Here is a 15,062-nt window from a genome sequence, read left to right as displayed (position 1 = left end):
CTATACTATCCCTTTGATGTCACTCCCTCCCTTCAATTTCCCTTCCCCATCCCTCTTCAAGGACCTCTCTCACAAGCTTGTATTAAGACACAAGGTAAACTTTCTCCTCCAGTTAGGAGAAATAGACCCAGTCCCTCCTCCTCACAGAGGCAAGGGGTTTTATTCAAAGTATTTCCTTGTACCAAAGAAGGACAGAGGATGGAGACCAGTCTTAGATATAAGACTTGTAAACAAGTTCGTAAAGCTATAATTGGAGCTATATAAATGCTATAAGTGGAGAAGGGAGGATTGATTTTCAGCTCTTGATGTCCACAGCGTTGCTTAAGAACATACCAATGTCTGATATATGTAGGTCTGCTACATGGGCTTCAATACATACATTTTAGAAGTACATGCTTTAATCTATGCTGTCAGATTCGATGTGGCTCTGGGTACTGCAATACTATCTTCAGTTCTGGACTCAGTTCTGAAGCTCACTCCTCCCTCTGGGGAAACTGTTCAGAAGTCACCTCAAGTGGAGCACCCACAGGGACGCTACTCGAAGAAGAGGTTGCTCACCTTGTGCAGTAACTGAAGTTCTTTGAAATGTGTGCCCCTGTGGGTTCTCCACTTCCCGTCCTTTCCTCCCCTCTGCTTTAGGCTGTTTTCTGTGGAGACATTCAGGTGGAGCAGGAACTGAGTGCAGTTGGCCCATGAATCTCTATATAGCCTCGATGTCTAGCATGAGAAGGCATAGCATGCATGCGCGGGCCTTATGAGCACTGCTAATGGACAAATCTCTGATCATGGGCTCAAGAGGCACATGCCCACCTGAAGTGGATCACCCATAGGGAAATACATTTTGAAGAACTGCAGTTACTACACAAAGTAACCTCTTCTTTATTTCCAAAAGCCATATCTTTTTAAAACACATTTCATTTGAAAAACCTTTTGACTATATATCATAGTGGTTTGTAAGGGAATTTACCTTAACTCATGTTACTTTAGGCTGCCACATATAGGCACTGATTCTGCAGTCAGATCTATGTGGGGAGACTGCTGTGTATGTGCAGAGCTCCACTGATTTCAGTGAGGTGCTGCACATGTGCAGGTGTCCACCCACATAGATCTGATTGCAGGCTAGGGGGTATAGAGAATATTTAAAAATGGAATTAAGGTACAAATTCCATCTCATATATTCACAAGGAAGATTGTGGAGCAAGATTTAAGAATATGTTAACCATAAAATCCCTTTCTTGGTCCAAAATCTTTAATCTCTACAATACTTAGATTCCAGCTTTTAGTTTATCTATTTGAGGAGTATTCACAGAGTAGACACCCCCACACACCCCACCCCCAATCCTGGGGATTACCTTCTCTCACATCCAGAATCACATAACATTCCTGTGGCAGCTCAGAAATTGCTTCTGTCATTGGTTTGCAATCTGTTTTTTATTGGAGCCTCCGACTCCTTGGGATGGATTAGTGGCTGGGGGCTGCAGCCCCCATCCCTCCAGATGCTGCTAGCCTTAGTTTATTCTATCCTCTTTCTCTCCGGTCTCTTTCTGTCTATTTTCTTAACTTTTGTTTTTGTGTATTTTTTCTATATCTATTTTAGTACATTTAAAATGTAATAATATTTAGTAGATTTTTTCTGCTCGTCTCCTTTGATTCCATCTCTGTCCCCTTCCCTGTTCCTCCGCTTACCAGAAGGCTACATGCTGCTGGGAGTGAGGCTTCCCCTCGTGCCACCCAAAGCTGAACTTAGTGCTGCAGGAGCAGAGCAGCTTGCACTAGTAGCCTACCCATGTGAACTGATCCTGCAACCAGCTCTATTTAGGAGCAGGAAGAGAAGGCAAGTGGGTTTCGCAGATCTTTGTATGCCCCACTTAACCAAAAACAGAAGCATGTTTGGAGAAGCATGGATCTGGGATTCTGTAGCTTTCCCAGCTGCAATGCTCATCACTTCTGTCTTGTGCCTCCTGCACCCAGTTTGGGGCAACACAGGTTTAAATGGAAAAAGTAATATGTAATATGAGGGAAGTATTATTTTTATTATAAACTATGTCTAGTGAGAAGTGTTATTTCCTTTCCATTGTTTATTTCTCCTCTTAACTTAGTCTCCCCCGTCATCTGTTCTGTTGTCCTTTGTCCTCCTCATCACCTGCATGTTTCCCAGCTACTTGCTTCCTTGTTACCTTAAACATGTTGACCAGTTACTTGGTCCTCTTCTCCCATCTGGACATACCACCTGGATGCCTCTTTCTGCTTTCCTAGATGGTTCCCTTTCACTGGTAGCTAGTGGCTTTGGACCGTGAGGTTAGTTCTTGTTTCTTTCTCCTCATGAAGCAGAAGTCCTAGGAGAGGCATCTAGGCAGACTAGGGTGACCAGATGAGATGAAGAAAATATCGGGACACATGCGGGGGGGGTCCGCCAGCAGAGAAAAAAAAAAAAAGCCGAGTGCTGCTGGCAGAGCAAAAAGAAAAAAAACAATAGTGCTGCTGGCGGAGCGAAATATTGGGACGGGACACGGGACAACCACCCAAAATATTGGGAAGGTCCCGATTTTATTGGGACATCTGGTCACTCTAAGGCAGACAGGCTAGCTTCATCTCATTTCCAGCTGTTTATAAATCTCTCCAAGCTCTTGTTGGCAATGAAGTGCTTGGAGGCCTTTAGAAGCATCTGGGATCAAGGAGGAGGAGCCAGCACCACAAGACTAGCCCATCCTGAGGTCTGAAGCAGGTGCTCTGTCATTGATTGGTGTTTTGTGTCTCACCCCTAGCAGAGAGGCATTTCAGGGAATTAGAGCGCCCGTACAGGAGTTCTTGTCTCAGGATTGGCTATTTCTCTTCCCCAATCCTTTTTGCAGAGCCAGTTTATGTTTGTAAAAAAATCCAAACAACAAAACAACCAACCAAAAAAATAATTAAATCCGTCGATCCTGCGTGGAGGCAGTTCATGGAGAGGAGTAGTGAACTGCTTTTGGAGATTACCCCTCATTCCAGCCTAAAGTTGTCACCAATGGTATTACAGAGAGAGAAGCAAGGATTAGGGACCATACAGCCAGTATTACAGTTTTTAGTGTGAGAGAGATGCCTGATTTTTTTGAAAAATAAAATGGCTCTTGTATAGAAGAGGTAGTGCTCACAGTGAGCAGGCACTGAACACCAGATTCTGAACAACAGATTTCTGTTTCATCTGAGCAAACTAAGTAAATGTTAAATAATTATTATTTTTTTGTATTGCTGTTGTGCCTCGGAGTCCTGGGCATGGATGAGGACCCCATTGTGCCAGGTGGTGTACAACCACAGAGCAAAAAGTTGGGCCCCCGACCCAAGGAACCTACAATCTAAGGCCATGTCTACACTAGCGAGCTTACAGCTGTATCGGTGCAGCTGTGCTACTGTAAGATCACTTGTGCAGCCAGTCTGTGCCGACGGGAGAGAGCTCTCTTGTCGACGACATAAAACCACCTCCATAAGAGGCAGAAGCTCTCCCACCAACATAGCACTGCACACTACCGCTTATGCCGGCAAAACTGTCGCTCAGGGGTGTGATTTTTTTTTCCACACCCTTGGGCGACTTATGTTTTGCTGACATAGGCCATGTCTACACTACCATTTAAGTGTCAAGACAAGAAACAACAGATGGGGAAGTACAAGGAAACAATGAGACTGTATTGGTCAGCATGATCAACAGTGGTCTCAGCACACCGACAGCCCAACTGTTGTCAAGTTTTGTAGGCATCATGGCAAAGAAGAGTTTGAAGGAGGATCATGAGATAGCTTTGTGGATGTTTACAAGGAGCACCACCCACGCATGAAAGGCAGCATGGAAGAAAGCATGAAGGTGCTTTTTTTGATAATCTAACAGGTGGGTAGTGGAGACTGGCATCATGGGCCAATGGGAATTGAGCATCAACATCTTGATAGTGAATGAGAGATGATAGGGTAGAGATTGACAGTGAAGGATCTTGAAAGTGAAGACAAGCAGCTTATGTCTGTGATAGAGAAGATGGAGCCAATAGAGAGATTTAAAGAGAGGGGTAATGTGGTCTAAGTGATGGGTTAGGAAAATGAACTTTGCAGCAGCATTCTGAATAGATATGAGTGGGGCAGGATTGTATTGGTCCAGGCCAGAGAGAAGGACGTTGTAGTAATCTAGATCAGTGGTTCTCAAACTTTTTTTTTTCTTTTTTTCTAGGCCACTTTGAAAATTGCTGAGGGTCTTGGCAGACCACTTAATGATCTTTCTAAATGTTGTTTGTACTGTTAGCTAACTAGTGTAAAGCGCTTTGGATAAAAGCGCTATATTAAAAAAAATAATAATAATTGTTTTTTTTGTTCTACAAATAAAAGCACACAACTCATATTTTAATATCAGTGGTCTTACCATTCTAATGTGACAGATGTCCCCTCTCTCCCCAGCGTGGCAGCCCCCAAGCAGCCCCCACAACAGCAGAAGGAGGGCTGTCTCTCCCTGGCAGCCGCAGCCCTGTAGCTAGGGAAAGTTGCCTCTTTCTCTGGCCACTGCAGCCCTGCATGGCCCAAATTTCCCCCACCCCTCTTCTCACCCCACTTTCCTTCCCACCTACTCCCTATTCCCTCAAGGCCACCACCTCACCTTACATGTGCGTCTTCTCCAGGGTCCAGGCACCTAATTAGTGGAGCACGCTTGCGTGGCTCCACTAATTAGGTGGGTGGTCCTTCATTATCTTGTGTGCGGCCACCCAGGCATGCACCTTAGAGGGAACTATCCATGGACCACCTGAATGGAGCTCGTGGACCATTGGTGGTCCACAGACTGTAGTTTGAGGACCTCTGATCTAGGTGCTGGATGATGAGAGTCTGGAGAGATGATGGTTTTTTAGATGTATGAATTGATGAGAGATGCCATCTTTGATCTGTTAATCCAGGAAGAATCAGCAAGATTTAGATGTAGTCTGGATTTGAGGCCCAAGAGTGAAGTCTGAGTTGAAGATGATGTCCAAGTTGCAGGCCTAAATTGCAGGCAAGATGGTGGTGGTGTCCAGAGTGATTGAGAAAGGAGGTGGGGGAAGGGCTTTGGATGGTGGTAGGGAGATTAGGTTCCCTGTTTTAATCATGTTGATCTTGAACTGGTGGCTAGACATCCACAAGAAGATGTCAGAGAGATATGCCAAGATTTTAGTTTGTACAGAAGGTACAACAATTGTGAAATAATGTTAAAGGTTGTTTGCATGAGGGATGAGTGGAAGTTCAGTTTGTCTTTTTTTGCTTCAGTATAGTATATGAAAAGCCTGAGATATTGGTGTATGGCGGGGTGGTTTGTTTTTTTTTCTTCCTTAGTATCAGAATTTCAGGTCTTCCTCCTCTCAAAGAGTAGAGAGCTAGTTACATTGTGACATTGCAAGAGTTGAGAAAGGAAAGTTGAGCAATTGAGGGGGAATTTTGTGTTTTAGTTACTGATATTCTTGGTGTTTCTAAGTATTAAAAAACCTAATAAGAAACATCCCTTCTTATTTATAAATAAGATAAAAGAGATGGGGCAAACCCTCAATTTCTTGAAAGTGGGGAGTAAGTTTCAGATAATCATTAAGGGATTAGAGAAAGTCCCCAGCTCTTCTCTACTTGCTACTAAACACCAGCTTTGTGCATGAGGCCGTTCTATAACGTTCTCAGCAAGGTGGAAATCAAAATATTACCATTAAATAAATAATCTATCCAGCTTTGCTGAGAAGTTTTAATAGCATTTTTCTGCCATGGCTGCATTCAGCATGTCATAGTTGTTACTTACTAATCTTGTATGTTGCAGGAAAAAAATGAATTGCACATAGTTACAGCACAGATGTCTGTATTCACAAAGCTACCTCACTGCTGCGCTTAGGAAGCAAGAATCCCATGCACCGCTACAGGCTGGGGACCGACTGGCTAAGCAGCAGTTCTGCAGAAAAGGACCTGGGGACTACAGTGGACGAGAAGCTGGATATGAGTCAGCAGTGTGCCTTTGTTGCCAAGAAGGCCAATAGCATATTGGGCTGTATTAGTAGGAGCATTGCCAGCAGATCGAGGGAAGTGATTATTCCCCTCTATCTGGTACAGATGAGGCCACATCTGGAGTAGTGTGTCCAGTTTTGGTCCCCCCGCTATAGAAGGGATGTGAACAAATTGGAGAGAATCCAGCAGAGGGCAATGGAAATGAATAGTGGGCTGGGGCACATGACTTATGAGGAGAGGCTGAGGGAACTGACGTTATTTATTCTGCAGAAGAGTGAGGGGGGATTTGATGACAGCCTTCATCTACCTGAAGTGGGGTTCTAAAGAGGATGGAGCTAGGCTGTTCTCAGTGGTGGTAGATGGCAGAACAAGAAGCAATAGTTTCAAGTTGCATTGGGGGAGGTCTAGGTTGGATAGTAGGAAACAATATTTCACTAGGAGGGTGGTGAAGCACTGGAATGGGTTACCTAGGGAGGTGGTGGAATCTCCATCCTTAGAGGTTTTTAAGGCCCGGCTTGACAAAGCCCTGGCTGGAATGATTTAGTTGGTGTTGGCCCTGCTTTGAACAGGGGATTGAACTAGATGACCTCTTGAGGTCTCGTCCAATCCTAATAGTCTATGATTCTATCCACCTTCAAATCCCTCTTCAAAACTCTTCTTTGCTGCGATGCCTACAAAAAAATTGATAACAATTAGGTTGTTGGTGTGCAGAGGCCACTGCCTATCACCAGTAATGTCTCATTGTTTCTTTGTATTCCCCATGTGTCTATATCCATCTGCTGTCTCTTGTCTTGAACTTAGATTGTAAGCTGGTTAGGGCACGGACCATTTTTCTGTTCTGTCTGTACAGCACTTCACATCATAACAGGTACCTAACAGTGCACTCCATGAGACGCTTTTTTCCCTTATGGTGTTCTGTAATGTCCCACAAAGAAAGGAAGCAAATACTGATTTTAATGAGGAGATGCTTTTGTAATTGTAGGTGGTAGTGGATGCACTTCAGAAAAATGTTACTGGGTATGCTCTGCTATCCGTTGTGGAACAATTTCTGTTCCCATGATCTCTTTGGGGCACCAAAGGCATTTGGTAATAAATGCTGGACTGTTGTCATGTTGTACTGAATGTGCAAAGGGAATGGAGAATGCAGGTGCAGGATCAACTGTGCTTGCAGAAACCAGCATACTTCAAGGTTCACAAGGCAGTTAGTTAATTCTTCCTTCTAATTATTCTATTCTAGGACATTTCACTCTGCTCTCAGTTGCAGCCTTCTTGCACATTGCAACGGTAGTGGAAATGAGCTGTTGTCTGTGCTTGACCTCAAATTTTAAATATCCAGAACAAACATGGGGGTAATGGAAATGTCAGATTCTTCAGCCATAGGCCCTGAGTCTGCAAGCTGCTTTAAGGAAGCCTGCATGCCTGTACAAAACCCCATTGTGGGGCATCATACAAGCATAGGAGTTCACCTGCATGGAACATCTTGCAGGGCTGGGGTCCAGGACTGTGCTTAGAGTGCAAAAGAAAGCAGGCTGGTTTTAGCAAGGCAGTAGTTTAGGAACGGTCCATGCAGCATAAATCTAATCTGATTTTTAAGGGACGTCGTCACTTAAAAATTACTCATCAGAATTTTTTCCCTAATATTCTTGCAGGTAACACACCTTAGATTAAAGAAAACAAATATTTATTTAATTGTTTTGTTTGCTGTCTTTGACAGCACTGTTTTCTTTGTATAGTCAGTTTCTCCTGTAGTTTAGGATTTTTTCACACGACAACAGGGAGAAGAAAATGTATTTTTGAAAACCACAAAAATTGTCAAGGAGACTCAAAACCAAAGAGAACAATTAGTTATTTAAAGCGATAGCCACTATACAATCTAATCATTCAGAAAAAAATAGTTAAAAGTAGTTTCAGGTTCAAAGCATGTTCTTAAGTAATACTACTACTTAGCTTTTCTCATGTGGAAATCTCAAAGTGCTTTAAATAGGTGTCTATCGATACACCTGTCTTACAAAGCAGGAAACCAGTTTTGCCAGTGTTCACAATTTTACATTTAATGTTTTTTTCTTAAAGCCTTAGCCCCTGGAGACTAATGATTGTGAGAATTTTGGCTTTTGTATTTTTAAGTGAGTTTCTGGCCCTCATGGTTGCTGAGAAAAGCTTGAAAATGCCCCAAGTGTACATTAAATCTCAAAACGATAGGGCAAATGAAAATAAGCAACCCTGAATGTATATACTGTATTATTTTTAAGTTGTCGTGATTTTGAAGCCAGTGTCACGATTATTTGGGGGTTCCAACTTATATTTTTGAATGTTTGTGGTTGGCAGTGCTGAGATCCAAAATGTTTAATCTTAAGTAAAGCACTTAAACAATGAGTCATCAGCAGAGCTGCTGAGACCTCTGATCTGACATTGTCCTATGTCCTGTGCTACTGAGTCATGCTCTATCTATCCCACATGTATGTATCTCTTTTTACTTGCCTAGCCTACCTGCACCTGGAGAGTTTGTAAACAGAACTGTTTTGTCCAGAAGAAGGCCTGTTGGATATTTTGTCTCTGATATGCACCCCAATTATCAGTTGTAATAGCTAAATTTCCGTTTAATGCATCTGTAACTATTTTGAACATAGCAAATTGCAAAGAGAGGTTTCCTCAGTGGAAAGATAAACTGCATATGTAGTCTTGTGAGTAAAAAAATATTCTCCAAAAGTCATCCTCCTGGTGTGGTTTGAAGAGATGCTAACTGGATGCTTTTTTGCAAATCAAACAGTAGATGTGTGAGAGGGAACGCTATTATGTAGAGCTAAAATATGCTGGAAATCCCCAAGTCTGTAGAGTTGCTAGGTGGTTTTTAAACCCTTTCACTGCCTTATATGGCAACAGGAAGTGGGCGTGGCCCAGGCCTGCTAGAGCAGGGTGGGAGCGGGAGAGAGATGGCTCCTGACTTAGGCAGTTGTGCTGATGAAGTGGAAGAGCTGGTTTCAGTTCTCCATAGTGCATGTGTGTTTAGGAGGCGGGTGCTTCTTGTTTCCTTGCCTGGGAGTTGTGCAATCCTTTAGGTCGGAGAAAGCGCCCTCCCTCGCTGCTGCTGCCACCGCCTTGTTGGTTTTTTTTAAAGCTGTGAGCTCAGCCGATGAGTCAGAACCATGCAATCCTGACACTGCATCGTGGGACTGGAGGTGAGAGAGAATCAAAAACAGGAGCTGTAGATTTCAGCCAAGTACAGTGCAGGACTTCGCTTTGCTTGTGCACAGAAGGGGAGCTGAGTAGTGACCACTTCGTGGGATATTCTTGATTGCAAGAGAACTTCCTGCTTCTTTCCTAGGAGCCCTGAGGAGCGGATCTGGAAAACACTTTTTTGTCGTCTCCTGGGAAGTGAAGCAAAAAGAGAGAGAGGAATCGCCCCGTTACATAATTCTGACAGTGTCTGTCTCATATTAGGACGAGGTAAATTGAAATCTAGTTCTTATAAGGTCCAAAGGGCCTGCGCACTCCTGCACCTTGCTCCTGATTGAGGCTAGAATCAACACCGTGGAGGCTATTTGAATCATGGCTGTGGTTTTTGCAAGCCTGAAGGTTTGCAGCAAGGAGCTGTGTGCGTGGAGGAAATGGGGAGATTGAGTGCTTGGTAACTTTGCTTTTTATTTTTATTTATTTTTATCTGTATAATGCATGCAAGCTGCGTATGTGCAGCTACGCAGCTCAGCGCTGCTGATGGACTGCCTCAACAGGAAGACTGCCTTTTTAGTGTGGAAACTTGGTACAGAGAATTCTGGCTAATATTCATTTTAGTGAAACGTGGTAAATTGCCCTTTGGATGGGGAGTTGCTTAGGTATGAGAGCAGAGAGGTGATTCAAATTGCATTGCTGTTGTTCATTATTTGACAGCTGCTGCAGTCTTGCTGCTTGCAATTTAAAATTAATACCCCTCTTTTTGTCTTAAAATTTTAGAGTAAACTTAGTGTTAATGGACATGAGGGATTTATGTTTAGTACAAGTAAGAGCTGTACAAGATTTCCCTCATCCCCAGCCTCCCAAATCTCTACCACGTTTATCTTAATTCTGAGCCGTATACGCTGCTATCCTAATTCTGGACCTTTTGAGTACAGATTCTTAAGTGGACAAGCTGGGTGGGTTTTGGCATGTATAAATAGGGGTTAGGTCATGCCTTGCTTGTTTTCTGATAAAGTGTCCAAGTCCCCTGGAACAGGTTTCTGTGCTTTCTGTAGGTCAGTGCTTCTGGCTCAGGTTCTGAAATCTCCATGCACCCAGGTATTTGATTGCAGTAACTGCAAGCCTGTATCCAAATCTTAGATGTCTTGTGCAGGGAAACTTCAGTTCACTTTCAAATCTCAACACTGGCATGTAAGGCACCTGGTTTCAGCATCTCACAAGGACAGAGCAGCAGCCAACAGGATAATCTGCAGTTTGTTACCACCTAAAGATTTTTGCTCATCAGTTTACTTATGGTTAGAAATAAGATGCAAGCTAGGGAGGGTTAAAGTGAACCAGTGTTTGTTAGGTAACTGCAATGATTTCCTACTCAGAGAATATTAAATTAGTTCCTCTGATGGCTGTTCCTGTTGAAATCAGTGGGAATTTTGCTATTTGCTTGGGAACATGATTAGGGCCTGTATTTGAGAGTGTCTCATTATAAAGGTGGACATATTTGGCTATGAACCACTGGACTCTAAAAATATTCAGCTCTAACATCTCTCAGTTCCTTGGGGGCCTGGAAGCTAGTTTGTATATTTTGATGGTTCAAAGATTGCAATTGCACTGTGGGGGTGGGAAAGAGAGAAACTATTCCGTCTTCTGGAGTAGGTTAGGGAAGTAGGTGGTGAAGTTGAGGGTAATGTGCAATCAAGCTAGATCCCTCACTCAAAAGCACTATCTTGCTATAACTAATTTTTTTTATCCTTTAAAAAATAACATCAAAGTGCATTTCTTACACTTTAAAAGGTTTTGATCTGTGTTTCTATCTGTTAAATGTAATACATTTAAAACAAATTAGTTTTAACTTTAGGTAAGTGAAAATGCCCCTTTACATTGTAAATACATTTCACGGCAAGGATTTGGTCAGATTGTCTAACATTGGTCTACAAAACATATGGCTGCCCAGACAAAATTAAGGCATAGCTCCTGCTGAGGAGAGACTGGAATAATGAGTGTGCACAAGCTGTGGCCCTATGAAGTTGACTTAATTAATGTTCCTGGATTGTGATAGGACTTCCTCTCTGTGTGCCCTGTACATTACTCTTGTTAAGAGCCTAGTATGTCTTTTGTGGTCTGTTGGTGGCAAAAGGAAATTGGTAGTACCCATTCTAAACCTGTCTCAGCTGCAATATAGTGTTATCATAGCCTTAGTTTAGTACGAGTGGCAGTCCCTGCTGAACACTGGCCCTACGCTGGAATAGAAAAGGTGTTGCAAACCAACATTGTGGTACGTTAGCAAAGGACTAGGGTGAGGTCTAGGACTGGATAACAGAGGAAGGAGGGTCTACTGATTAGTGTGCTAGCCTAACTCTTGAGAGACCTAAGTTCAGTTCCCTGCTCTACCACAAACTTCCTTTGTGATCTCAGGCAAGTAAGTTAGCAATTCTGTGCCTAAGTTCCCATCTGTAAAATGGGAATAATAGCACTTCCTTACCCTATATAGGTGTTGTGAAGATGAGTGTATTAAAGATTCAGGTGCTCAGATACAACGGTGATGAGGGCCAAGTAAGTACCTGAAGAAGTGGATTCTACTGTTCAGGAATGAGGTGCAGGGGCAACAGGTAAGGTTGCAAAAAAGTCAGTCTGCTCTGTGTCTGAAGCCTGATAAATGTTAGTTTTATAAACACTAAATTCACCCAAACATTTTAGGTGCCATTTTCTTTAGCCTGCAGTTTCAGAGAGCGCTTTTGGAAAAAAATACAAAGGGAATATAGAAGAACAGACATGCGAAGTATTTAAATCATGATTTGGGGACATCAGTAACTCAGGCAGAGGTTATGGGTCTATTACAGGAGTGGGCGGACGAGGTTCTGTGGCTTGCAATGTGCAGGATGTCAGACTAGATGATCAAGATGGTCCCTTTTGGCCTTAAAGTCTTTGAGTCTAAAGTACTGGTCAGAGAGCTGTCCTATTGATGTTAGAGCTTTTCTGTAAATAACAATAGCCAGGCTTGTGTGTGTGTGTGTGTGGCTTTTTTTTTTTTTTTGTAAAGAAAACTGTTGCAATTATACTGAAGTAGCATGATGCTATCATAAGTCTAATATTTACACAAGAGGTCTCCCAAAGATCTGTAGTGGGAGTTTGCAGGTGATAACTATCTTGAGCAATTTCTTAAGTCCAAAGCTGACTGCGAAGAGTTATAAAGGGATCTAGCAAAACTGGGTGACTGGGCAACAAAATGGCAGATGAAATTCAGTGTTGATAAATGCAAAGTAATACACATTGGAAAACATAATCCCAACTGTACATACAATAACTGGGTCTAAATTAGCTCTTACCGCTCAAGAAAAGAGATGTTGGTGTCATTGTGGATGGTTCTCTGAAAACATCTGCTCAGTGTGCAGTGGCCATCAAAAAGCTAACAATGTTAGGAACCATAGAAAAGGGATATATAATAAGACAGAAAATATAATGTCACTATCTAAATCCATGGTATGCCCACAACTTGAATACTGCTTGACGTTCTGGTTGTCCCATATTCAAAAAGATATAAAGAATTGGAGAAGGGTAAGAGAAATGATTAAGGTATGGAACAGTTTCTTATGAGGAGTGATTAAAAAGACTGGAACTGTTCAGAGTGGAAAGGAAACGATTAATGGGATATATGATAGAGGTCTATAAAATCTTGACTGCTGTGGAGAAGATGAATAAGGAATTATTTTCTCCTTCACATAACACACAAATCAGGGGTCACCCAATGAAATTAATAGACACAGGTTTAAAACAAACATAAGGAAGTACTACTTCATGCAACACACAGTGAACCTGTGGAACTTGTTCCCATGGATGTTGTGAAAGCCAAAAGTACAACTGGGTTCAAAAAATAATTAGATAAGTTCATGGAGGATAGATCCATCAGTGGCTATTAGTTAGATGGTCAGGGGCACAATGCCATGCTCTGGATGTCACTAAACCTCTGACAGAAGCTGGAATTGGACGATGGGGTGGATTACTTGATAATCTCACTGGCCATTGTCAGAAAACAGGATACTGGAATAGATCGATCATTGGTCCAGGCCAGTATGGCCATTCTTATGTTCCCAAAGGTGGGATGAGCTTGCTCGATGATGATGATTTTTTTTTTTTTTTTTTTTTTAGTGAAAGCTGTACTCCTCCATATTATTTTCTAGATTTTAGTCCATATGATCAAAGTATAGATTTTTTTCCTCTTCCTGATGCCTTCCAAACACGGTCTGAAGGAATGAGCAGTGGATATTGGGAGCCAGGAAGTCCTGAGTTATAATCCCTGCTTTACCACTGACTCACTGTGAAGCAATAGGCAAGTCTCCCTGCATCAGTTTACCCATTATAAAAATTGGATTTATAATATTTACCTATGTGCTCAATTGTGTTGTGTGAGGCTTAATCAGTTAGTGCTCATACAGTGTTTGTGGGACTTCCCCTTCACTCACTTCCCCCAAAAGACATACAATATTCTGTTCAATTTAGAAACTAGCATATTGTGGGAGATGAAGGGTATTTATCTAGTTTAGCTGAGTTAAAGGGATTTTTCACTAAATTGTTGGTCGTATTGACAGCGAAAGGCCTCCTGCGGCTCCTATAGAAGTCTTGGCAAAATTCCTTTTGACTTCAGTGAAAGCAGGATCAGGTCATCATGGAATTTGTGCCCCTTCTGGGATGACTGATCTGTTTTTGATACAGTTTGCAAAATGATATAATTTTCATGTAAGAACTTTATTATAATAACACTTGGCTGCTTTATATGGAAGTGGTCTAATGATTAGACGGGTCAGCAACCTTTCAGAAGTGGTGTGCCAAGTCTTAATTTATTCGCAGTAGTTTAAGGTTTCACATGCCAGTAATACATTTTACATTTACAGGGGCCAGCGGATGGAACCCCAGACTGGCAGCAGGCTGAGTGGACCGGTGGCTGGGACCCCAGGCCGGCAGCGGGCTGAGTTGTTCCCTGCCAGCTGGGGTCCTGGCTGCCAGCACCACTCAGCCCACTGCCGGTCCGGGGTTCTGTCCATCCAGGCCGGCAACGGGCTGAGCGGGGCTCGTGGCCGGGACCCCAGGCTGGCAGCAGTGTGCAACAGTAAATCAGCTCGCGTGCCGCCTTTGGCATACATGTCATAGGTTGCCTAGCCCTGGATTAGAGCTAGATGCTTGACTCTATTGCCAACTTGTTGAGTAAGCTGCTCTGTTATCTTTCCCAAGTCATAGAGGTATTCACAAGTGAGGAGGATCTGTGGCTCCTTGTGATTTAAATTGGAATTGTGTGCCTAGTTAGCACCATGGAAAATCAAGCTCTTAACCTCTCTGTGCTTCAGTTTTCTTCATCTCTAATATGGAGGTAGCGATACAAAGATGTTGCACGGATTAATTCATAAATGTTCTGTACTTTGTTTAAAGATCCACAGATGGAAGTGCAGAGTAAAATGTCAAAGCGCTTTACAAACATGAATTGATTAACCCCTTGCAACATTTCCCCTCGTACGTAGGTAAATTTGGATGTTATTTTTTTTTCCTGTAGTACCAGTTTGATTGTGATAAAATATTGTTACAATTTTGTGTAATGTTCAGAATTGAGTCTCATGCTTGACAGGGTGTATTTGATTTAAATCAAATTGATAGGAAGACTCAACTTAATCATGGATTTCTACATAGAAGTGCATTCTTGTTGGTTGTTATAGCCTTAATACATATTCTTCACAACTCAGAGATAGATGTAGGTTTCATTTTTAGAAGGTACACACTATACATTTTTAAAGTGAATTATTTTGAAAAATTTTCAGATTAGTTTCCAGCTATATCAGAAAATGAATGATTGTTTGGTAATTTCATTTACCAAAGGTGATTGAAGTAGATATTTACGAAGTCATTGGGAGGTGAACTATCTCCAATTCAACAGGTTAATCATTTAATATTTG

General features: G+C 42.3%; 1 protein-coding gene across 8 annotated transcripts in view; it reads left to right on the top strand.

The window, feature by feature from the left end:
- MIDEAS (mitotic deacetylase associated SANT domain protein) overlaps positions 1 to 15,062 on the top strand; it is an 86,825-nt gene that overhangs the window by 24,758 nt on the left and 47,005 nt on the right. For 3 of the 8 annotated variants that reach the window (XM_050956029.1, XM_050956030.1, XM_050956032.1), the window contains exon 1: positions 8,884 to 9,402. The exons of 2 other annotated variants lie outside the window; for them this stretch is intronic. The gene's annotated coding sequence lies outside the window, so the exon portion shown is untranslated. Of the gene's footprint in view, positions 1 to 8,883; positions 9,403 to 9,450; positions 9,584 to 15,062 lie in introns of those variants that run through there. 3 more of the 8 variants (XM_050956031.1, XM_050956037.1, XM_050956035.1) reach the window with 3 other exon arrangements.

This window comes from Gopherus flavomarginatus, chromosome 5 (genome assembly GCF_025201925.1).
Source record: "Gopherus flavomarginatus isolate rGopFla2 chromosome 5, rGopFla2.mat.asm, whole genome shotgun sequence".
NCBI lineage: Eukaryota > Metazoa > Chordata > Testudines > Testudinidae > Gopherus > Gopherus flavomarginatus.
This window is presented reverse-complemented; position numbering and strand designations above follow the sequence as displayed.